At 38.8% G+C, this 24294-nt stretch overlaps 1 protein-coding gene across 1 annotated transcript in view; it reads left to right on the top strand.

The window, feature by feature from the left end:
- The first annotated feature begins 6248 nt into the window (after positions 1–6248).
- Positions 6249–24294, top strand: part of VPS8 (VPS8 subunit of CORVET complex) — a 246690-nt gene continuing 228644 nt past the window's right edge. Inside the window, exon 1 of the mRNA XM_054713802.1 lies at positions 6249–6289. The gene's annotated coding sequence lies outside the window, so the exon portion shown is untranslated. The remainder of the gene's footprint in view (positions 6290–24294) is intronic.

Consider the following 24294-nt stretch of genomic DNA (forward strand, 5'->3'; position numbering starts at 1 on the left):
CTATAGAGAAAAATAAAGTCTAAAAGGGTGGCGAGAGTGTCTGAGGGGAAAGGAGGGTGGTTAGGGGGGAACCCAAGGAGGTGACTGTGGAAGAGGCAGCATGTGGTCCCAGATATCCAAGCATTCCCCTACACTTCCTAGCCTCTGTTGCAGTAAAGCAGGACCAGGTGGCTGGTGCTGGCCAATGGATTGTGAGCAGAAGGGTCACATGTCACTTTCAGGCCAAGGCAGTTCAGAGCTAGTGGGCCATTTCCATCTCCCTGCCTTGGAGAACTTGGAGGCCATGTGTTCAGCGGAGAGTATTACCAGATGGAAGGAACTGGGACCCTGATACCTCGATGGAGGAGAGTACTCCTCCCCTACCTACCTAGTATTTATTGCCATGGCTAATGCAGTGGCATCTGAGCAAAGCCCCAAAGAAGGCAAAGGAGTGAGCCAGGTGTTTATCACAGAGGGAACCTGAGAATGACATGGGGCCTGTTTGAATAACTTACAGATAACCAATTTCATTTCTCTCCAACCACTTGGTTACTTTGACTCTATTAAGAACCTGTGCACCAGGTTTCTTTTTAAAAACAGAAAAAAGGCCAATTTATTTTGTGATCGTAAGCAAAAAGAAATGACACAACTATTCATCTCTTGGTCTCTGTCCCTTGTTCCCAGGTATCACACATTTTTTCCTTCAGAATAGATGTGTCTTATTCTGAATGCAATGTCAACAGCAGTGTCTGGACATTTATATATATTAAAATTATATATATATATATATATATATATATATATATATATATATATATATAATTTTACGTATAATTCCTGTCCTGGAAGAGCTGGAGGAGTAGGGTTGGGTATCAGGACATCTTCCAACTGCAGCAGCCCTGGGGTGATGTTCCCCTTCTAACTCGTGGCCATCAGAGCAGCTGGTCTTCACTGATTCCCATACCGAAAGGTACCAACATTGTACATGTGACATTTTTCTCATGAGTTTAATTTTTCCTAAATCTACTTCACAGAAGTTTCACTTTAATTGCTTTCTGCTCAACTGTTTTGTCTTACTTTAAAAAGACAAGTTTAATCAACGCAAACATTTTTTTGTCTGGGTCTTACTGACCTGTACAAAGTTAACTTTGACGAATGGTTTATTTTAAGCCAAAACACACTGTCTGAACCCTAAACATAGTTTAGTTTTTGGTGCTCTTTCCAAAAGAAAGAAAATCATAACAACATTCTGTATAGAAAAATTCCAATACTATGTAAGCTGACACTACTCTTACCTTTGTAAAAAAAACTTAATGCCTGCATTTAGATAATTACAAATGAAACTTTAAGAAACCTCCTGTATCAATGTTTCTCAAACTTAAATAATATTAAGGTCCCTTATAAGGGAAAAAAGTTCTCGCATATTTCTAGAGTTGGCTTAAAAATTATATTTATGATGTTGCATATATATATATATATATATACATTTATATGTATATATATATATGTATTATATATATTTATATATGCATATGTGTACATGTACAGACACAAACCAAAGGAAAAGACTCCTTTATTAAATATTAGAGGCCCAGTGCACGAAATTCATGCATGGGTAGGGTCCCTAGCGGCTGCTGCTGGCCAGGGCTTTCCTTCATTCTGTGCCATCCCCTGGTGGACAGTGCACATCATAGCGAGTAGTCAAACTCCCAGTCGGTCTAACTCCTGAGGGGAAATTTTGCATATTAGGCTTTTATATATATAGATTTTATGCATTTGTAAAACCAAAACAAATTAAATACAAACAAAACTACCAAATGAGGAAAGTAAAATCTATAATGTTGATTTAATATAAGTAATGATATTTTGCTGAAGCCAAATCACCCTGCTCAACATGAATATTTTACTGACTGCAATGGCACAGACCTATTTAACCACATACCTGTGATGACTCAATTCTCTCACTAAACTTTGTTTGTATAGTACACCACAATATAATTTGGCTATAATGTGGTGTGACCACATTATTTATTTTTTAAATCCCTCCCTGTGTTTTTTTCTCATAAGTGTGCAACAGTTCAGTTAGTACTACTTGCCAATCACAAATGCAAACATAGGCAGTAAAACTGCATTCCCAGAATAACTTTATAAATTTATAAAGATAAATTTATGAAGATATTCCACTCCACTAGTAATCCAATACAAATTAAAATGAGAGGCAATTTCCTCTATCAAACTGGCAAAGCTTTTTAAAAAGATAAAATAAATGTGGGTGGGCATGTGTGATGAGCACCCTCGAGCACTTCTGGTGAGAACGGAAACTGGCCTGACCTTTCTGGAAAGCTATTTGGCAATAGGTATTCACAGACTTAAAAGCTTTCAAAGCCTTTGAATAAGTAATTTCACTTACAGGTTTCTATCCTAAGGAAATAATTTTAAAATATGGGCAAAAATTTTAGTATAAGAATATTCATGGCAATGTTCTTGTTAACAGTGAAGAAATACGAAATACCTTATATGTCCAAAAAATATAAGAAACATTATCAACAATTTTGTAGCCATTACAAATAATATTTGTGATCATTTTTAATAACTGTGAATAGCATTCAAGGTATAACATTGAGAAAAAAATAGGATACAGGACTCTATATTCTATATAGCTCTGTTATGTCAAAAATGTAAGTAGGCAAAGTAAAAGACACAAAGGCAAAAACCATAAGTGTTTTTTTTTTTTAATGTGAGTCATTTCTGTTTTACTTTTTATATTTACTGATTTTGCCAAGTTTTCTATAATAAGCATACAATATTTTTTATTTTTAATTAATGTAAACATTTCTGTAAAGCGTAGCATATCAGCTGAGACCACCCTCTAACATTCCTGATTGTGAGTTGGAATCACTTCCCAACAACATCCATCCACAGGTCTCAGATTGACTTTGTACAGTTATTATGGGTACTAGAGGCCCGGTGCATGAAATTTGTGCCCCGGGGGTGTGGTCTCCCTCAGCCCAGCCTGTACCCTCTCCAATCTGGGACCCCTCAAGGGATGTCTGACTGCCCATTTAGGCCCAATCCCAGTGGGACTGCTGGCTCCCAACTGCTCGCCTGCCTACCTGGCTGATTGTCCCTAACCGCTTCTGCCTGCCAGCCTGATCACCTCCTAACAACTCCCCTGCCAGCCTGATCGACACCTAACTGCTCCCCTGCCAGCCCAATTGCCCCTAACTGCCCTCCCCTGCCAGCCTGGTCACCCCCAACTGCCCTCCCCTGCAGGCCTGGTTGCCCCTAACTGCTCTCCCCTGCAGGCCTGGGTCCCTCCCAACTGCCCTCCCCTGCTGGCCTGATCACCCACAACTGCCCTCCCCTGCCAGCCATCTTGTGGCAGCCATCTTGTGTCCACATGGGGGCAGACATCTTGTGTGTTGGAGTGATGGTCAATTTGCATATTACTCTTTTATTAGATGGGATAGTCATGCCACTCCTCTGCTTAAGAACCTCCAAAGTCTCTTACCAGGCAAGTGGAGCCCCTGCCCCCAGCTTGGCATTCAATGTCCTCCTGGACTGGACTCAGCCTTTTTAGCCATATATGCTAATGTACCGCTACCTCGCTCCATACCAGTGTTTTCAAACTTTGGGTTGCTATGCATTAGTGAGTCATGAAATCTATTTAGTAACTAGCATAAGAATAACCAGAATAGAAAATACCAAGTTGCGTTGCACATATGTACTAAAAACAATTACTGTCTCAGATGTACACACATACACACACAGTATGTGTATATATACTAGGAAATAGGTGAAATGTATTTGCTACTGTGAGTGATGATCAAAGAAGTTTGAAAGCCACTGTCCAAGTCCTAGCCACATAGGCCAGCAGGTAGTCCCTAATCTTGCTTTGTAGAGTAGTCCCCCCTTATCTGCAGTTTCAGTTACCTGAGGTCAACCATGGTCCAAAAATATAAAGTGAAAAATTCCAGAAATAAACAATTCATAAGTTTTAAATTGCATACTATTCTAAGTAGGATGATAAAATCTCTCTCTGTCCAGCTCCCCCCCTTCCCCCCCCCTCCGCCCCAGGGAAGTGAATAATTCTTTTTTTCCAGAGTATCCACACTGTATGTATACACTACTGCCCGTTAGTCACTCAGTAGCCATCTGGGTTATCAGATTGACTGTCTCAGTATTACAGAGCTTGTGTTCTTAACCCTTATTTTACTTAATTATAGCCCCAAAATGTAAGAATAATGATGCTGGCAATTTGAACATGCCAAACAGAAGCCTTAAGTGCTTCCTTTAAGTGAAAAGGTGAACACAGCATAATAAGGTATTTAGAGAGAGAGAGAGAGACCACATTCACATAAACTTTCATTACAATATGTCTTATAATTGTGTTCTTGTATTACTAGTTATTGTTGTTAATCTCTTACTGTGACTAATTTACAAATTTTTACCATAAGTATGTATATATAGGAGAAAAACAAAGTGCGTACATGTAAGGTTCAGTACTATCTCAGTGTCAGGCATCCACTGGGGGTCTTGGAATGTGTCCCCTGAGGATAAGGAGGACTACTGTACTGCCTTTGATACCTCTGTTCCCCAGCTAGGCATTCTCCCTGCTTTCTGTCTACTGAAACCCTTCAAGGCCCTAATAAGACATCACCTCCTCCCTAAGTGTTCCACCTTTCCCCCTTATCTGTGATCCTAAAATGATGGTGTTACAACTTCCTTATACCACTCAGAATGGCCTGCCTTATATGAGTGGCTATGTCTGCACACTGAGTTCTTAGACAAAGAGTGCCCGGAGGGCAAGGCTGTGTCTTACACACCTTTGGGTCCTTCAAAGGCCCAGAAGTGTAGTGAACCTGGCTGATGCTCAATAGATGTCGGCCCAGTGGAATATTTTCTATATCTCCTTCCAGGAGCATGTTGTGGTGTTCTTCATCCTTCTATTTTCTTGATCTTAGGCTCCATGAGGCCAATGTTATCTTTGGTGGTGTTAACATAAAAACATTCAAACCTGTAAAGAATTTTTGTGAGTTTGAGTCAAAGTGTTGACAATTGCCGGGAAGTAGAATCTCAACGGATTGGGATAATACTCTGAAAAATGGCAGGTTTTCACCTTGTTTTATACATTACAATCAAAGGAGGAGGAGATGTAAGTTGGTTACATGAAATCCATTGGTGATAGATAAATTGGTGATAGATTAGGGAGGCATGAGAAAGCAAAGGGAGGGGGATCCCTGGGATTGGATAAAAAGTAAAATGATAGACCCATACTTCTTTTACTTAAGTAGGTACAGGATAGTTAACAGTCAACAATTAACAAGATAACAATAACAATGGAGGAATTTATGGTCTCCATCCTGGCGCCCAGGGCATTTGGTTGTGCCCTGAGAGGCCCAGAGAAAGGGAAGTTACAAGTTACCCTTGCAAAAAGACAACAGGTTCAGTTAAGGTAAAGATTGACCTTTATCCGGGAAGATACTGGCCTAGGACATGACTACCCACTTTAACTGCTTTTATTTAAAGTTTTAATTTCAGACTATCCTTTGCCAGTTACTTTAGGCCTTCCCTGAGCTTGTCAGGTTAGCATGTGGCCTTTTTTTTTTTTTTTTTTCCCACCCAGAGTGGAGCCTCTAAAAGAGTTTGTCCTGAAAACTGTCATCTTCAGAAGGAATGAGAGAATTCAATATATGTTTTTACCCATTTGAAATATATTTTCTTTATTTGGGAGGGTGTGTCTCCTATATTTTTGGTGTTAAGATGTATTTTTGCAGAGCAATGTACATAAATTAGAAAATAATAGTTGATTTTTTAGTGTGTGTGTGTTTACTGTCCTTATTTGGAAAAATTAAAGCTGGCAATTCTATGTTTTTCTTTTAAAAGAATGAAAGAAAAAATTACTGGTTGCAAACTCCCAAAACCTGGGAATCAATTGCCTTTCTGGAATCGCTGAAGATAGTAGGTTCATTTTCTTAAAGGCTAAATTCATTGACCTAGGGCTGGAAGAGGGTTCCTCTTAGATCAGGGACTGCTATTTATTGGTCTGCACTCCTCCCCTGATATTTCCACTCTCCCGTTCCCAAAGATGTAAATCACCCTTTAACTCCCTGGGCTGAGACGGTGTATTTCTGGCCCTTTAAATGAGGGCGTGGCGTAGAGGAGGGGACCGCCCAGGAGAGACCAGGGTGCGGGAGGAAAGCGGAAGCGTGGCCAGCAGGGATAGGAGGCACTGCGCGTGCGTGAGGCTCGGGCAGGGGGCGGGGTCTCGTGGGCCGGGGGTCCGGGGCTGGCACGGCTACAGGCGCAGGTAAAGTGTGGGCCGGCGGTGCTGGGAGGGGCTGTACCCCGGGCGGGGAGGGAACGCCCGTCGGCTCCCTGAGCTGCCGCCCTTTTCCCCGCGCGACAGCTGCGCGGCCTCGGGGTGGCTGACGGAGCGGCCCCTGACCGGCTGACTTGGACTGGGGCCCACCGGCCGGGCGGGGTTGACACTGGGGAGGAAGGGTGTGCCCTTCGTTTGGCCTGGGACTGGGTCGGGCAGTTTCCACGTGTTGGTTGCAAAGGAATGGGAGACTGAGAGACAGGTGCACCCGCTCCCCCAGATTGTGAGAGTAGGAGGCCGGTGATTACACGCCTCCCCGGGGATGGAACAGGTGTGCAGCCGCCTTTGGGGCTCGGGGCACAGGTGTAGGCTCCTCCATCGCTCGAGGACTGGGATGAGTATGCTCCCCAAGTGTGAGGCTAGGGCTTGGATGGGGTGTCCACCTCTTAGGATTGATACGCACCCTGTGAGGCTGGTCCCAGTTTCTCTGCCTGCAAGGTGTGCCCCAGAGTGAGGGCAGCAAGGGGACCGGTGGGTCTCTAGCGTTTGAAGCCACTCCTACGTCCTGGTTAGTTTTCTCAAGTTGGTACCTGGGGAAGAAGGGAAACAGCGGCCTAAAGTGTTGAGGTGTTTTTCAAAGGAGATTAGGGTGGGATGGAGGAAGATCAGCGAGAGAGGCTCCATGGCATGGGTAATCAAGAACACCTGGAGCCTTCTCCAACTAGGCATGTATCCTCCATACCCTACCAATACTGGAATGGACGGGAAGGCTTGTGTCCCTCTGCATTGTCCATCCTCTACCATACCCTCCTGACCTCCCACCCCCCTCAAAGTACCCCTACAAAAACCAAAAACCCAAGCCGAACAAACATAGATGTTAATTTGTGGCATCAGCTCTACTACAGATGTCTGTGATGGTCAGGTAATTACATGTCCGGCGTGTGTATTTGAAGTATATTTAATACAGATGCGGATGGAGGATCTACATATGTTTGCATAGGATATGGGTTTGCCCGTGGTTAAATTTAAGCAAAGAACAGATAGTGAAACCTCTGGCAATAGCTGGCTTGTTCCATAGAGTGCAGAATAAAGATAAGTGTTCGGATCGGGGAGGATTGTGGTTGAATGATTGGGCTTGATATGTTAAAGAGACATAGTTACATGTGAAAAAATTCCAGAGCTCTTAAGAGTAATATATTGATTATCCTTTATATGTTCCCTTTGTTCCTGGATGGATGTTTTCCTTCCAGCTTCTAAAGCAGGTGAATATTTTATGCCTTTCAGAATATTGGGACATCTTGATGATTTTTAGCTGTATCTCACTCTTTGTAGACATTTCAACCATTGAGATATCAGATGCCAGTTATGTATGTGAATGAAAAGTAAGGCCTTTTGAACTTAATGAAGTATGTTTAACTTTTGATCTTTTTATAGTTTTCACAGAGGTTAGATAACTTATCTTGACCCACAGCTTCAGGTGTCATATGTGTATATTTGTAAGATTAAACTGTTCTATTCTTAACTGAACTTTGAATTAATGTTTGAATTATCTCCATTCTGTATAACAGCTCCCGTGTTTCATCTTTCAAGTTTCCAAGCCCCCAGAGTAAAGAGAAAACTCCTACCTTCAGTATTTACAAAACCCAGGGAAGGACACTGCTTGGCCAAATTGGACACAAGAATGTCCTCTGCCTACTCTTCTAGGCAGATATGGTATTTGGTTGGCAGCATCACCAATTACTTGGTTAGAGTGAAGGAGGGGCAGTTTTCCAGAGGAAAGGTGGTGAAAGTACTGGGATGTTTTAACCATAATCAAATTGGTTTTTCCCTCTGCAGTTGAGCTAGAAGCCTCCTCTTGCTCTTCTAAAAAATAAATCTCTTGTGCCTGTACATCCTCCTTGACACCTTACCAAGACAACCTGTGGTGACAATTAATTGGTAGTTAAGATGAGTGGGAAGGCCACCATCTACTCAGTCTACAATTGAGTGGAATCCTACCTCCTGTGAATTTAACTTTTCACCCATACCAGTTTAGTGAAGAAGAAAAAAATAATACATTTCAGCCTACATGAAGCACAAGGTTCATGTGCTTCTTAGGAGGAGTTCTCTGAGGTTGGGGTGAGTCTTTGAGATTATTGTAATAGTGGGGAACTTCTTAGAAGCTGGAAAGAAGTGACACTTTTTCATTCATTTTACTTATTGCCTCAAACATATTGATATAAAACTGATGAATAATATTAGGGTTTATACATAATAGCTATTTGTAGACTTAGTTCTTCTTGTATTTGTTACAGGGGATTTAGATTTTTGTTTTCTAGAATGAGGCTATCAAGAGTTGTGTTCATAGTAGTAACTTAGCAGCATATGCAGGCAGGTCTCAGGCACTTTTTTTTTTTTAAATCCTCACCTGAGGATATGTTTTTCATTGATTCTAGAGAGAGGGAAGAGGGGGGCGGGGAGAGAGAGAGAAAAACATCGATATGAGAAAGAAACATCAAGTGGTTGCCTTCCATACACACCCTGACTGGGAATTGAACCCGCAAACTGGCTATGTGCCTTGACCGGAAATCGAATCCAGGACCTTTAGGTGCTTGGGAGCCACCTTGGCCTGGGCTCCTTTTTAAAAAATGTCATTTATTTTTTAAATAAATTTATTGGGGTGACATTGCTTAATAACATTGTATAAGTTTCAAGTGTATAGATTTATAATACATCATCTATATATTGCATTATGTACTCACCACCCGAAGTCCAGTCTCCCTCCGTCACTATATATTTGACCCCCTTTACTAAAGCTCTTCATCCTTCCCCCACCTCCTTTTCCCTCTGGTAACCACCCTCTGTAGTCTGTATTTCGGAGTTTGTTTGTTTGTTGCTTTCTATTTGGTGTCCCACATATTATTGAAATCATATGGTTCTTGTCTTTTTCCATCTAACTTATTTTGCTTAGCATGATACTCTCAGGATCCATCCATGTTGTCACAAATGGCAGTATTTCATCCTTATGGCTGAGTAGTATTCCATTATATATATGTACCACATCTTCTTTATCCAGTCTTTTGTTGAACAACACTTAGTTTTTTTCCATATCTTCATATAATGCTTCATTGAACATAGGGGTTCATATATCTTTATGGATAAATGTTTTCAAAATGTTCAGGTCTTAGATACACAGAAAAGAGAGTGCTGGGCCATATGGTAGTTCTATTTTTAATTTTTTGGGGAAATCTTCATACGGCTTTCCATAGTGGCTGTACAATTTATAGCAGTGTATGGGAGTTCCTTTTTCCCCCACATCCTCTGCAACAGTTGTTAATTCTTGTCAATAGCCATTCTAACATGTGTGAGATGGTATCTCATTGTGGTTTTGATTTGTTTTCCCTTATAGCTAGTGGAGTTGAACTTCTTTCCATGTATCATTGCCCATTTGTATGTCTTCTTGGGAAAAATGTCTGTTCAGGTCCTCTGCTCATATTTTAATTGGATTTGTGTGTGTGTGTGTGTGTGTGTGTGTTTATTATCATTGAGTTGTATGAATTCTTTATATATTTTGGATATTAGCCCCTTATGGGAGGTTTTCCATTTGATTGGTTGCCTTTTTGTTTTGTTGAAGGTTTCTTTTATTTCTAAGCTTTTTAGTCCCTTTTTTTTTTTTTTTTTTTGCCTTTGGAGTCAAGTTTACTAGTATAAAATCCACTCAGAGACCAAGGTCCATAACTTTAGTACCTATGTCTTCTTCTATGTATTTTATTGTTTCAGGTCTTATATTTAAGTCTTTACTCCATTTTGAGTTTATTTTTGTGTATGGTGTCAAATAGCAGTCTAGTTTCATTCTTTTGCATGTGGCTTTCCTATTTTTCCAAAACCAGTTATTGAAGAGACTTTCTTTTCTCCATTGTATGCTTTTGGCTCCTTTGTCGAAAATTAGTTGCCCATATACATGTGGTTTATTTTGGGACTCAATTCTGTTCCATTGGTCTGTGTGTCTTTTTTTTATTTTGCTAATACCATACTGTTTTGATTATTGTAGCTTTATATATAATTTGAATCAGGGAGTGTGGTACTTTGTTCTTTTTCTCAGGAATACTTTGGCTATTCAGAGCCAAAGGTTCCACACAAATTTGATGATTTTTGTTCTAGTTCTTTGAAAAATGCTATTGGGATTTTGATGGGTATTGCATTAAATATGTATATTGCTTGAGGTAATATGGCCATTTTTGCTATATTGATTCTTCCAATCCATGAACACCGAATATTTTTTCATTTCTTTGTGTCTTTTTTGATTGCTTTCAACAATGTCTTAAAATTTTCAGTGTGTAGATCCTTCACTCCTTTGATATGTTTATTCCTAGGTATTTTATTCTTTTTGTTGCAATTGCAAATTGAATTGTTTTTATTTCTTTTTGATAATTTCATTGCTAGTGTATAGGAATACAGGAATTTTGTACATTGATTTTGTATCCTGCAATTTTATTGTATTTGTTTATTGTTTTTTTAATTTTTATTTCTTTACATTTTATTTTATTTTACTTTTTTCATGTCAAAATTATTTTCTTTTATTGTTTAAAGTATTACATATAGTAGTACATATATCTCCTTTTTTTCCCCATTGACCTTCCCCCAGCCTCCCCTACCCCCTGTCGCATGCCCTCATTCCCCCCCCCCCCTCCAGTGTCTTGTGTCCATTGGTTGTCCTTATATGCATGCATACAAGTGCTTTGGTTGATCTCTTTCCCCGCTTCCCCAACACTCCCCAGCCTTCCTGCTGTAATTTGACAGTCTGGTGCTTTACTGTCTCTGTATCTATCTTTTTGTTCATCAGGTTATAATGTTCTTTATTTTCCATAAATGAGTGAGATCATGTGGTATTTTTCTTTCATTGCCTGGCTTATTTCACTTAACATAATGTTCTCCAGATCCATCCATGCTGCTGCAAATGGTAAGAATTCCTTCTTTTTTATAGCAGCTTAGTATTCCACTGTGTAGATGTACCATAGTTTTCTAGTCCACTCATCTGCTGATGGGCATTTAGACTGTTTCCAAATCTTAGCTATGGTGAATTGTGCTGCTGTGAACATAGGGGTACATATATGCTTTCTGATTGGTGTTTCTAGTTTCTTGGGATATATTCCTAGAAGTGGGATTACTGGGTCAAATGGGAGCTCCATCTTTAGTTTTTTGAGGAAACTCCATACTGTTCTCCACAGTGGCTGCACCAGCAGTGCATGAGGGTTCCTTTTTCTCCGCGTCCTCGCCAGCACTTGTTGTTTGTTGATTTGTTGATGATTGCCATTCTGACAGATGTGTGATGATACCGCATTGTCGTTTTGATTTGCATCTCTTGGGTAATTAGTGACTTTGAGCATGTTTTCATATGTCTCTTGGCCTTCCTTCTGTCTTCTTTCGAAAAGATTCTATTTAGGTCCGTTGCCCATTTTTTTATTGGATCATTTATCTTCCTTTTATTAAGTTGTATAAGTTCCCTGTAGATGTTGGAGATTAAACCTTTATCAGTGATAACATTTGCAAATATGTTCTCCCATACAGTGGGCTTTCTTTTTGTTTTGTTGATGGTTTCTTTTGCTGTGAAAAAGCTTTTTATTTTGATGTAGTCCCATTTGTTTATTTTCTCTTTAGTTTCCATTGCCCTAGGAGTGGTATCGGTGAAGAAATTGCTTCGTCATATGCCTGTGGATTCCTCTAGTATTTTTATGGTTTCCCGTCCTAAGTTTAAGTTCTTTATCCATTTTGAGTTTATTTTTGTGTATGGTGTAAGTTGGTGGTCTAGTTTCATTTTTTTGCATGTATCTGTCCAATTTTCCCAGCACCATTTATTGAAGTGACTGTCTTGACTCCATTGTATGTTCATATCTCCTTTGTCAAATATTAATTGAGCATAGTGGTTTGGGTCGATATCTGGGTTCTCTATTGTATTCCATTGGTCTATATGTCTGTTCTTGTGCTAGTACCAGGCTGTTTTGAGAACAGTGGCTTTGTAATACAGCTTGAAATCTAGTATTGAGGTCCCACCTACTTTGTTCTTCTTTCTCAGAATTGCTGTGGCTATTCGGGGTCTTTCTTTATTCCAGATTAATTTTTGGAGAGTTCTTTCTAGGTCTGTGAAATACGCCATTGGTATTTTAATGGGGAGTGCATTGAATGTATAGATTGCTTTGGGTAGTAAGGACATTTTAATGATGTTGACTCTACCAATCCATTAACTTGGTATGTTCTTCCATCTGTTTATGTCTTCCTCTATCTCTTTTTTCAGTGTCCTGTAGTTTTCCGCGTATAGGTCTTTTACCTCCTTAGTTAAGTTTATTCCTAGGTATCTTAATTTTTTTTGGTGCGATGGTAAATGGGATTGCTTTTTTAGTCTCTCTTTCTGTAAGTTCACTATTGGTGTATAGAAATGCCATAGATTTATTGGCATTAATTTTGTATCCTGCTACATTGCCGAATTCATTTATTAAGTCTAATAGTTTTTTGATGGAGTCTTTTGGGTTTTTTATGTACAATATCATGCCATTGGCGAATAAGGACAGCTTTACTTCTTCTTTTCCAATTTGGATGCCTTTTATTTCTTCTTCTTGTCTAATTGCAATGGCTAATACTTCCAGTACTATGTCAAACAGGAGTGGTGAGAGTGGGCATCCCTGTCTTGTTCCTGTTCTTAAGGGAAATGGTGACTTTGAGCATAAAGTGTTTTTGCCCATTGAGTATGATGTTGGCTGTGGGTTTATCATATATGGCTTTTATTATGTTGAGGTATGATCCTTCTATTCCCACCTTGCTGAGAGTTTTTATCAAGAAAGGGTGTTGGATTTTGTCAAATGCTTTTTCTGCATCAATTGATATGACTATGTGATTTTTATCTCTCAATTTGTTTATGTGATGTATCATGTTTATTGATTTGCAGATATTGTACCATCCTTGCATCCCTGGGATAAATCCTACTTGGTCATGGTGTATGATCTTTCTGATGTACTGCTGGATCTGATTTGCTAGAATTTTGTTGAGGATTTTGGCATCTATGTTCATGAGGGATATTGGCCTGTAATTCGCTCTCATTGTGTTGTCTTTATCTGGTTTTGGTATTAGGGTGATACTGGCTTCATAGAATGAGCTTGGAAGTGTTCGTTCCTCTTGAATTTTTTGGAGTAGTCTGAGGAGATAGGTTTTAGTTCTTCCTTGAATGTTTGGTAAAACTCTCCTATGAAGCCGTCTGGCCCCGGGCTTTTGTTTGCTGGAAGCATTTTGATGACTGCTTCAATTTCTTCCATAGTTATTGGCCTGTTGAGATGTTTAGATTCTTCCTGATTGAGTTTTGGAATGTTGTATTTTTCTAGGAATATGTCCATTTCCTCCAGGTTGTCCAGTTTGTTGGAATAGAGTTGCTCATAGTATTTTTTAACAATCCTTTGTATTTCGGTGGGGTCTGTTGTTATTTCTCTTCTTTCATTTCTGATTTTGCTTATTTGGGTCTTCTCTCTTTGCTTCTTGGTGAGCCTGGCTAGAGGTTCATCAATCTTGTTTATCCTTTCAAAGAACCAGCTCTTGGTTTTGTTGATCTTTTGTATTGTTTTTTTTTTGGTCTTCATGTCATTTATCTCTGCTCTGATCTTTATTATTTCCTTCCTTCTGCTTACACTGGGCTTTTCTTGTTGCTCTCTTTCTAACTCTTTGAGTTGTAGGGTTAGGTAATTTATTACCATTGTTTCTTGTTTTTTGCAGTAGGCTTGTAGAGCTATGAACTTCCCACTCAAGACTGCTTTCACTGTGTCCCATAGATTTTGGATTGTTGTGTTTTCATTGTTGTTTGTTGCCATGATGTTTTTTTATTTCTTCTTTGATCTCTCTGGTAACCCAGTCATTGTTTAATAGCATGCTATTTAGTCTCCATGTGTTTGATTTTTTTGGATTGTTTTTATTGTAGTTGATTTCCAGTTTTATGTCATTGTGATCTGAGAAGATGCTTGATATGATTTCTATCTCCTTGAATTTGAAGAGACTGCCTGTGACCCAATATATGGTCTATCTTTGAAAATGACCCATGTGCACCTGAGAAGAATGTATATTCTGTGGCTTTTGGGTGAAATGTTCTGAAGATGTCAATTAATTCCATCTGGTCTAGTGAGTCATTTAGGATTGATGTTTCTTTGCTGATTTTTTGTTTAGAGGATTTGTCCAGTGGTGATAGTGGCGTATTAAAGTCTCCTACTATGATTGTATTGCTGTCAATCTCTCCCTTGATATCCTCCAGGAGTTTTTTTTATGTATTTGGGTGCTCCTGTGTTGGGCGTGTATATGTTTACCAGAGTTATTTCTTCTTGTTGGATTGCTCCCTTTAGTATTATGAAGTGGCCTTCCTTATCTTTTTATGTCCTTCACTTTGAGATCTAATTTGTCAGATATAAGTATTGCTACCCCAGCTTTTCTTTTCATTTCCATTTTCCTGTAAAACCTTTTTCCATCCCTTCACCCTCAGTCTGTTTGCGTCTTTTTTTCTGAGGTGGGTTTCTTGTAGACAGCAAATATATGGGTCATGTTTTCTTATCCAATCCATTACCCTATGTCTTTTGATTGGGGCATTGTTTATTGTTTTTAATAGTTTTTTAATCATAAATGGATGATATATTTTGTCAAGTGCTTTTCTGCATCTATTGATATGAATATATGATTTTATCCTTTATTTCATTAATATGGCTTATCTCATTGATTGATATGTGTATGTTGAACCATCTTTGTGCCCCTGGAAGGAACCCCACTTGATTGTGATAGTATTACCTTTTTAATGTTTTGTTGTATTCAATTTGTTAGTATTTTGTTTAGAATTTTTGCATGTATATTCATAAGAGATATTGACCTGTCATTTTCTTTTGTGTTGTTCTTGCCAGGTTTTGGTATTAAGGTAACAACTTAGGAAATATTGCCTGTTCTATTTTTGGAAGAGTTTGAGAAGCATAGGTATTAAATCTTCTTTGAATGTTTGGTAGAATTCACTAGTGAAGCCATCTGGCCCTATACTTATATTTTTTTTGAGAGTTTTTGATGACTGTTACTGATGAACAGTCTATTTAGATTTTCTAGTTCTTCATGATTTGGTCTAGGAGTCCTATTAAATAAAAGCCTAATATGCAAATTGTTTGACCTGGAGTTCGACTAATATGAAGTGTGCTATGAAGTGCGCTGACCACCAGGGGGTGGTGCAGAACATGGCGAGATAGTGGAGCAGGTGAGGGGGTGGCGCTAGCCATGGCGGGGTGCCAGGTGGGCCTGCGAGGCTGGGAGCGCGAGATGGGCCCCAATCCCCGCAGGCCACCCCAAGGGACCCCACTGTGCACAAATTTGTGCACTGGGCCTCCAGTGTTATATATTTCTAAGAACTTGTTTATTTCTTCTAAGTTATCAAGTTTGGTGGTGTATAGCTTTTAATAGTATTCTTATGTAGTGCTTTGTATTTTTGTAGTGTCCATTGTAATTTCTCCTCTTCCACTTCTGATATTGTTTATTTGGGTCTTTTCTCTGTTTTTCTTAGTAAATCTAGCTAGAGATGTCAGTTTTATTTATATTTTCAAAGAGCCAGTCTTTATTGCATTATTTTTTCTTTTATCTTTTTGTTCTCTATTTTGTTTAATTCTGCCCTCATATTTATTATTTCCCTTCCTTTTGTTGGCTTTGGGCTTGTTTTGTTCTTTTTCTAGTTCTTTAAGGTGAAATGTTAGGTTGTTTGTTTGAGATTTTTCATTTTTCTTGAGGTAGGCCTGTAATGCTGTAAACTTCCCTCTTATTACCACTTTTGCTGCATCCAAAAAATTTTGATATATGGTATTGTCATTCTCATTTGTCTCTGTATCTTTTGATCTCCTCTTTTATTATTCTTTGACCAGTAGTCATTGGTCAGTAACATGTTGTTTAATCTTCACATATTTGTGGGTTTTCCAGCTTTCCTCTTACAGTTCATTTCAGATTTCAAAGCGTTGTGGTTGGAGAATATGCTTGGTATGATTTAATTCTTCTTAAATTTGTTTAGGCAAGTTTGTGTCCCAAACATAGAATTCCTTGAGAATGTTCCATATCAAGCACCCTTCTTTTCCTTCACTTTTCTTTTTAATATTTGTTGTTCTGTATGTACTTCCTAAGTTTTAAATGACCGCTCTTCTCATTTAGACATTTACCAAGAGAAGAGAAAAAGAAACGGCCTTCTGGGCATTTTCATAGTGACAGCTCTAAGCACTGTGGTTCGTAGATACCTAATGTGCCTATCCTTGGAAAGAAACTCACAGGTCAGGTAAGCAGCTCATCTCAGTATAGAGTAGCATTGCACCTAACACGGGGTCTGCTTCCCAGTAAGGTGAAATTGAGTACCCTTGAAAATTGAGTACCTTCAAAATACCCTGGGAAAGAGTCATGTTGGAGATTGGCATAGGATCTCTCAGGAAGTCCAACACAGCCAGTTTTTGCTCCATGTTGGAACAGCATGCTGTTTGTTATTTTGAGCACAGATGAAATTGATTGCTTATGCATGCAAAAATTGAGACTGACCAAAGGACAGCAGATATCCATTTCCTCTCCCAGGCTCACTCTGAAGCATGTAGTTACTGAGTGGAATAGTATACAGAGTCCCTGGCTCTTTGTGAATCATTTCTTTTTTTCTCTTTCCCTTTGTTACAGATAATAGATGAATTCCTGTAAATTGAATGGGACATATGATACATTTTCACTATTTTCATCTTGGCATATAGGCTGAATTAATATAAAAGAACATGAAACATCTGAATTTGTGGAGTTTGTGTCATGTTACACATGAGCAAAATGTTCACTAAAAGATAAAATCAGTGTTATGGATTAAAAAAAAAAATCTCACCTAGATATAAAGAAAGGAACTTGCAAGGTGGGAGGCTTTTTGGGGTAGAACGACTAACCACATCTTATTTTGAATGACCAGAACTGCTATTTGAGGCTCTGGAAACCAGTAATGAAGTATTGCTTGGCTGTTTACTAGTATCTAGGGAAGGAGGGAGGGGATGACTGGCTGGCTGAATTGGTGGGTTGATTAGGCAATGGAATTAGGCATTGGAAATACAATGGTGAAAAAGACAGATCTTTGCTCTCTTGGAACCTTCATTCCAATAGAGGGAAGGGAATGGTGGTTCAGACACTGAAAAAAATGATATAATCCTATATAATAAAAGCGTAATATGCTAATTAGACTGGACATCCTTCCAGACGTCCTTCTGGACGGCCTTCCTGACGAAGTTGGGGCTTCGAGGGAAACCCAAGTTCCGGGTGCCAGAGGGAAGCCGGTGCCGGCAGCCAGGGGAAGGAAGGCCTGCTCTTGCACGATTTTTGTGCATCAGGCCTCTAGTTAGTGTAACAAAAGAGAACAATATAGGTACATATTAACAGGGAGCCTAGTCTACCATAGTTGAGCAACACAAAAAAAGGTTTTTTTTAGGAATCAAAGTTTTAGCTGTTATCTGAAGGATGAATATGATCAGCAGTAGTTGACAAGCCTGAATAAATAAAGGTAGAACTCAGTTATAACTTGGCATATTATGGTTTAGATTCCTAAAATCTGTGAGACGGTATCCTCTGAAGCTTAGCAGTTATAGGTAATAAAACTGATGTATTTAATTTGTATGACAGGTGTTTTTCTCATCTTCCAGTTTCTGTGTTAATCAGCAATTACTTATTGAATGTTTACATAGCTATGCAAGTCAGTGAGCCCCTGTGATGTGCAGTATACAAAGAAGCATGGTCCCACTTTTATTGTATAGCTGGGGAGAAAAGACATAGTCACATGGTACGTTAACTAATGAATCAATATGAGGAAAGTGGCATGGCACTGTGCTAAAGAAGATATGCATTCTGGATTTAGAGGACGCTTGGGGGAAGTTGTCCAGAAGGAAGGAAGGAACTTAGATAAATGGAGAAGAAAAGGAAAGGGAAGGTCAAGTAGAGTGAGTAGACATGGAGAGAAAGTGGGAGCTATTCTTGAAGGACTGAATTGAAACAGCAAGATTAGTTGTAAGGGAAAGTAGGGCCAGCTCATCTGATGTCTGGAATCATAGGCTTAGAATTAGGAATTTTATCCTGTAGGCATTGGGGAGCTGTTAAAAATGAGTCCATTTACCAAGAAATATAGTAGAAAACTAATAGAAGTTAATCCTCTATTGTATTTTTCTTACAAAACAAACCACAAGAAGACAAAGCAAAACAAAGAAGTAAATGGAAGAAAAACAACTTGGATTGGGAAAGCTAGAAACAAAGTTGGCATGTAAACTTGTTTGCATATCATGATTTTGTGATAGCTTTCTGGGATACAGTAAATTAAAAAACAAAACCAAGCACTTGATTTGATTTCACTGTAATGTGAAAAGTTCTAGGATCCTGGAACTTGAGAACAGTTGGGAATATTTGCCAAAGTAAGAAAACAAGCAAACAACAACAACAAAACTGTTGAAAGAGTTCCACATTAACCTGTCCTAATCTAGGTCACATTCTAGAGTTATTATTCAGTTGGCCAATGTTATAATGGGGCCATTGCTGTTTATATTATTTATATGTATATATTTTTAAATGGTCCTTGAATCTATTATTAATTGGTTGGGAATAACCTTATTAATTAAGAGGGAACAACCTTGGGAACTATCAAGATGTCTGATAATCTTTTATTATTTATTTTTTATTTAAATTCTTTATTTTTGAAAGTATTACGTATGTCTCCTTTTTCCCCCATTGACCTCTTCCTACCTGGTCCTGCCCCCCGCCCCCCCCCCCCCCCCACTGTCTGTGTCCATTGGTTATGCTTATATGCATGCAGACAAGTTCTTTGGTTGATCTCTTACCATCCCCCTTCCACCCTCACTTGTCTTTCCTCTGAGGTTTGACAGTCTGATCAATGCTTCTATGTGGATCTATTTTTGTTCATCAGTTTATGTTGTTCATTATATTCCACAAATGAGTGAGATCATGTGATACTTATCTTTCTCCGACTGATTTATTTCTCTTAGATAATACTCTCCAGGTCCATCCTTGCTGTTGCAAATGGTAAGAGTTCTTTCTTTTTTACAGCAGCATAGTATTCCATTGTATAGATGTACCACTGTTTTTTAATCCACTCACCTGCTGATGGGTGCTTAGGCTGTTTCCAAATCTTAGCTATGGTGAATTGTGCTGCTATGAGCATAGGGGTGCATATATTCTTTCTGATTGATGTTTCTGATTTCTTGGGATGTATTCCTTGAAGTGGGATTACTGGGTCAAATGGGAGTTCCATTATTAATTTTTTAGGAAACTCCATACTGTTTTCCATAGTGGCTGCACCAGTCTGCATTCCCACCAGCAGTGTGCGAGAGTTCCTTTTTCTCCACATCCTCGCTAATACTTGTGTTTGTTGACTTATTGATGATAGCCATTATGACAGGTATGAGATGGTACCTCATTGTCGTTTTGATTTGCATCCCTCGGATGATTAGTGACTTTGAGCATTTTTTCATATGTCTCTTGCCCTTCTGTATGTCCACTTTCGAAAAGTGTCTATTTAGGTCCTTTGCCCATTTTTGATTGGATTGTTAAGTTGTGTAAGCTCCCAAGATATCAGATAATCTTAAATCAGAACTATTAAAATATTAGTTTATCAGCACTCAGAAGAGGACAATATACAGGGTAATATGATTCTGTGACATACATTTCCTGTTATATTAATTTGATTTAATTCTGGGAGAGACTAAGACAATTGAGGTTACCTATTGTGTTGTCTGCAGATACTGTCTGGCATGGCATTGCCTTAAGAATGATAAAAACACTAGATTATCCAATGATTAGGTGAAGAACTAGTTGTAGAATTGTATTTCAAGAGGAAATTACCAGTAGTTTATTGCCAACCTCCGCAATGAGATAGCACTTAATTGATATCTGAAGGCAGTATCAGCATCAAGTGTGTAATATCAAGTGTCATATATTAAGCATTTCACCATTGTTCTGAATATTGAAATGAAAAGCTTGCTCAATAAATATTTGGGCAACAACAAATAACAAGGGAGGGGTTAGTATTTCAGAATGTTGAAGATGTTACTAACAAATTAATGGAAATTTGTTAGTACATTTGTTCCCTATTGTTAATGCGACAAATTGCCACAAATTTAGTAGCTTAAAACAACATAGATTTATTACTGTCCAGGTCTGTGGTTCACAAATTCAGTACCAGTCTTAGTAGGCTAAATTCAAGCTGTGGCAGGGCTGGGTTCTTCTGGAGGCTCCAGGAGAGAATTCCTCTACTTGTCTGTTGCAGCTTCTAAAGACTGAGTGAATTCCTTGTCTTCTGGCACCCTTCCTTCATCTTCAAAGCCTGCAGTATAGCATCTCTCTGCTTCTGTTGTTACATCTCGTCCTCTGACACACTCTTTTGCCTCCCCTTTCCACTGTTAAAGACCCTTGTGATTACATTGGGCCCACCAGATAATCCAGGAAAATATCCCAACTCAAAATTCGAATTGAATAAAATCTGCTGATCCCTTTTGACATGTAACAATCAGAGATTCTGGGTATTAGAAAGGGCATCATTGGGCACTATTATTCTGCCCATGACAGGTAAGTTCAGGCACACCTAGTTTCTAAAAAGTTCACAGAAGCTGCTCGGTGAACTCTTTTTAAAAAAATGAGCATTGTGACCTTTTGATTCACCAGGTCTATTTGGGTTGGAAACATATATTGACTAACATATAGAAAGGAAAAACTGCTGGTTAGTGACAAAAGAGGAAGTTGATGTAAAAAAAGGCATAATTTTAGAATGAATTAATAGTATAAGATACTTATCATAATTTAAAAATTTTATTAAGTGTACGTGTTGCTTTGCTGGGAGCTGTACTAGTCTTCGGCAAAACCCCACAATTCATCTCATGAATAAACTTCTAATATGCTATTAGAAGCATATCCTTCCAATAAGGTATTCTTCTGATAGCTTAGTGTGGGCTACATCATAACAGAAATACTGGCTCTTGTTTCAGGGTCTTTAACTTTAGAAGAATTTGGTGATTTTTGAGGAAACTTGAAATGATAATAGCTAATATTTCTTGAAAACCTATTCTGTGTCCAAGCATTATTTTAAATGCTTTACAGTCACTGTATCATTTATTCTTGCAAAATAGGTAGTTGCAATTCCTAGGAGTCAGGACTCTCAATTGTAAGTGACCAAAAAAAAGAAAATTGGGAGAGTGTTTTGGCTTATGTATCCAAACTACCAGAGCTAACTTCATAGAAAATTGGCAACTTGCGACTTGAATGATATCAGGACACTCTTTCCTCTTCTTTCCTGCTTGTGTTTGTGGGTTGGTTTTATTCTTGCTAGAGAATCTGTACTTAGAATGTGAATTGTGTCTATAGAGGTAGGTTTCCAGTAACAGATGCATAGTAGGTGTTTGGTTGATATGTACTGAATAACTGATCTCCTTTTCTGCAGAATAGGGTGAGGTGGAGAGAGGTGCTGCCCACCCAGCCTTATTACTCATTGTTTAGAGAACAATGGAAATGGATCTTTCTCACGAGTTCCATTTTAATGAATCCTGGTGAAGGACTCTGGTTACTTTAGGCAATCGCTATTACTAGGGGATTTAAATTAAAAAAATTTTTTTTAAATTAAATCTTTATTGTTGAACGTATTACAAATGGTCCCCCCCCCCCCGCCCTTATTTATCCCTTCTAAGCCTGCCTGCTCCAGGCCTTCACCTCCTATTGTCTGTGTCCATGGGTTATGCATATATGCATACAAGTTCTTTGCTTGACCTTATCCCATCCACCCACCTACCCTCCCATGGCTTTCCTCTGAGATTTTTGATTGGCAGCCTCCACAAGAACCACATGGTTTGAAGGAGCCCTTCCCAGAACAAGAGCTGCTACTCTGTGTAAGGAACACAAAGAGCCACAGGAAAGTTCATCTTACAGATGTAGAAATAGAGAGGCTCCAAAAGGGTAGACAGATTGACCAAGGTTACAGGTAGGAACTGGTAAAGTCTAGATTCAAACCTGATTTTAATTGACTTTTTGACTTGTGTTCTTTTCACTTTGCTACCACATCACATCAATCACAGGAGCTCAGTGAGGTGAAGGCTGGAAATGAAGTAGGGTAGCATGGCAGGATGATGTTCTTTTATTGGTGTTCAGAGACGCTGACTGAGCAGTTCTGTGAGCCTCTAACTCCAGATAGGAGATATAAAAAGAGCTAGAAAAAAGTTGTTTTCCTTTCTCAGTTATTTTAGAAAGACAAATGCAAAGAATGAAACATTGTAGGTTATTGATAATTTACATAAAAGCTTTCTTTCTTTCTCTATAGTCTTTTCTACTATTTAAGTGCGTGTATCTATAATAATAAAAGCATAATATACTAATTAGACTGGACAGCCGAATGACATTCTGGACAAAGCCGCAGTGGCGGGGGCCGAGGCAGAGGTGGTTAGGGGTGATCAGGAAGGCAGGCAAGCAGTTAGGGGCGATCAGGCAGGCAGGTAGAGGCAGTTAGGAGCAATCAGGCAGGCAGGTGAGTGGTTAGGGGCAATCAGGCAGGGAGGCAGAGGTGGTTAGGGGCGATCAGGTAGGCAAGCAGAGTGGTTAGGGGTGATCAGGCAGGCTGGTGAATGGTTAGGGGCTATCAGGCAGGCAGGCAGAGTGGTTAGGAGCGATCAGGCAGGCAGGCAGGCAAGCGGTTAGGAGCCAGTGGTCCCGGATTGCGAAAGTGATGTCCAACTGCCGGTTTAGGCCCGATCCTGCTGTGGATTTGGGCGTAAACCGGCAGTTAGACATCCCCCCAAGGGGCCTGTATTGTGAGAGCATGCAGGCTGGGCTGAGGGACCCCCACCCCTCTGTGCATGAATTTCGTGCACCGGGCCTCTAGTATATACATATGAACAAATCTCAGTAATTTTCCTGAGGAATCACTGAATATAAATTTAATTGTGCATGTTTGCAAATATTCTTTGACTAATTGTAATAATTTCTGCTAAGTGGTACAAACAAGAGTGAACTTTATTAAGAAGTAACTTTTCATGAGTTAGCTCAGTTTTCTTTGAAGAAAGGCATATAATATTGCTAATATTGCTACCATATTTGCAAAAGAAGCAGTTCATTTAGTAACTGAGATTGGAAGGATACTTTCTAATGTTGCCAGATACAGAGTACCCTCAATTATGTCTTTTAGGAATATATTTAATAGCATGTGTTTTATAAAAGCCTTAGAGTCTATCTTCTGTGGCATGTGAAAGAAATTAGTGTGTATTTGATAATATGCCAAATGTACTAGCTAGAAAAAATTGGTTTCAGCCCTTAAAAAAACAGTCTTCATGAGTCTTACACATAGTAGATATTAATTTTTTTAGTGTGACAAAACTGAAATACTGAAGGAAGTGAAATTAACTGTAAGTATGGGGATATGGAGAATTAATTGTGATGGAAAAATAAAATAAAATAAAAAATGAGCCTAATTAAACAGAAAAAATGAGCCCAATTAGATAACATTTTGTATTTGGGGCATGCTATATATTTAAAAAACAACAACATTCTCTACTTCCTTTAAAAAATTAGCTCTTTCAATGGCTCAGTGGTTGTCAGCCTTTTTTTTTTTTTTTGCCTTCACTAAGGGGTAAGAGGAGTTTGTATGGTGGGGAGAGTCATTATTACTATGGCATTGTTTTTGTTTTCATATTTTTATTTCTTTATTCGAAACAGGTAGAGCTAAGTGATGGATTTTTAAAAGTTTGGTCAATTGGAGTTTAATTATAACATAAACTAAAAACATTTAAAAGTAAATTTAATCTCTACACTTATAATTACTTTTTTCTGACTATATTTTTAGTTTTCTAGAAACTTTGCAGATAATTGCGTGCTAGACAATTTTGCGAATAAACAAAATTATCTGTTTCTTTTAAAAAATATGTATTTTTATTGATTTCAGAGAGGAAGAGAGAGGGAGAGAGAGATAGAAACATCAGTGATGAGCA

This window comes from Eptesicus fuscus, chromosome 3, assembly GCF_027574615.1.
Source record: "Eptesicus fuscus isolate TK198812 chromosome 3, DD_ASM_mEF_20220401, whole genome shotgun sequence".
In the NCBI taxonomy this organism is placed as follows: Eukaryota; Metazoa; Chordata; class Mammalia; order Chiroptera; family Vespertilionidae; genus Eptesicus; species Eptesicus fuscus.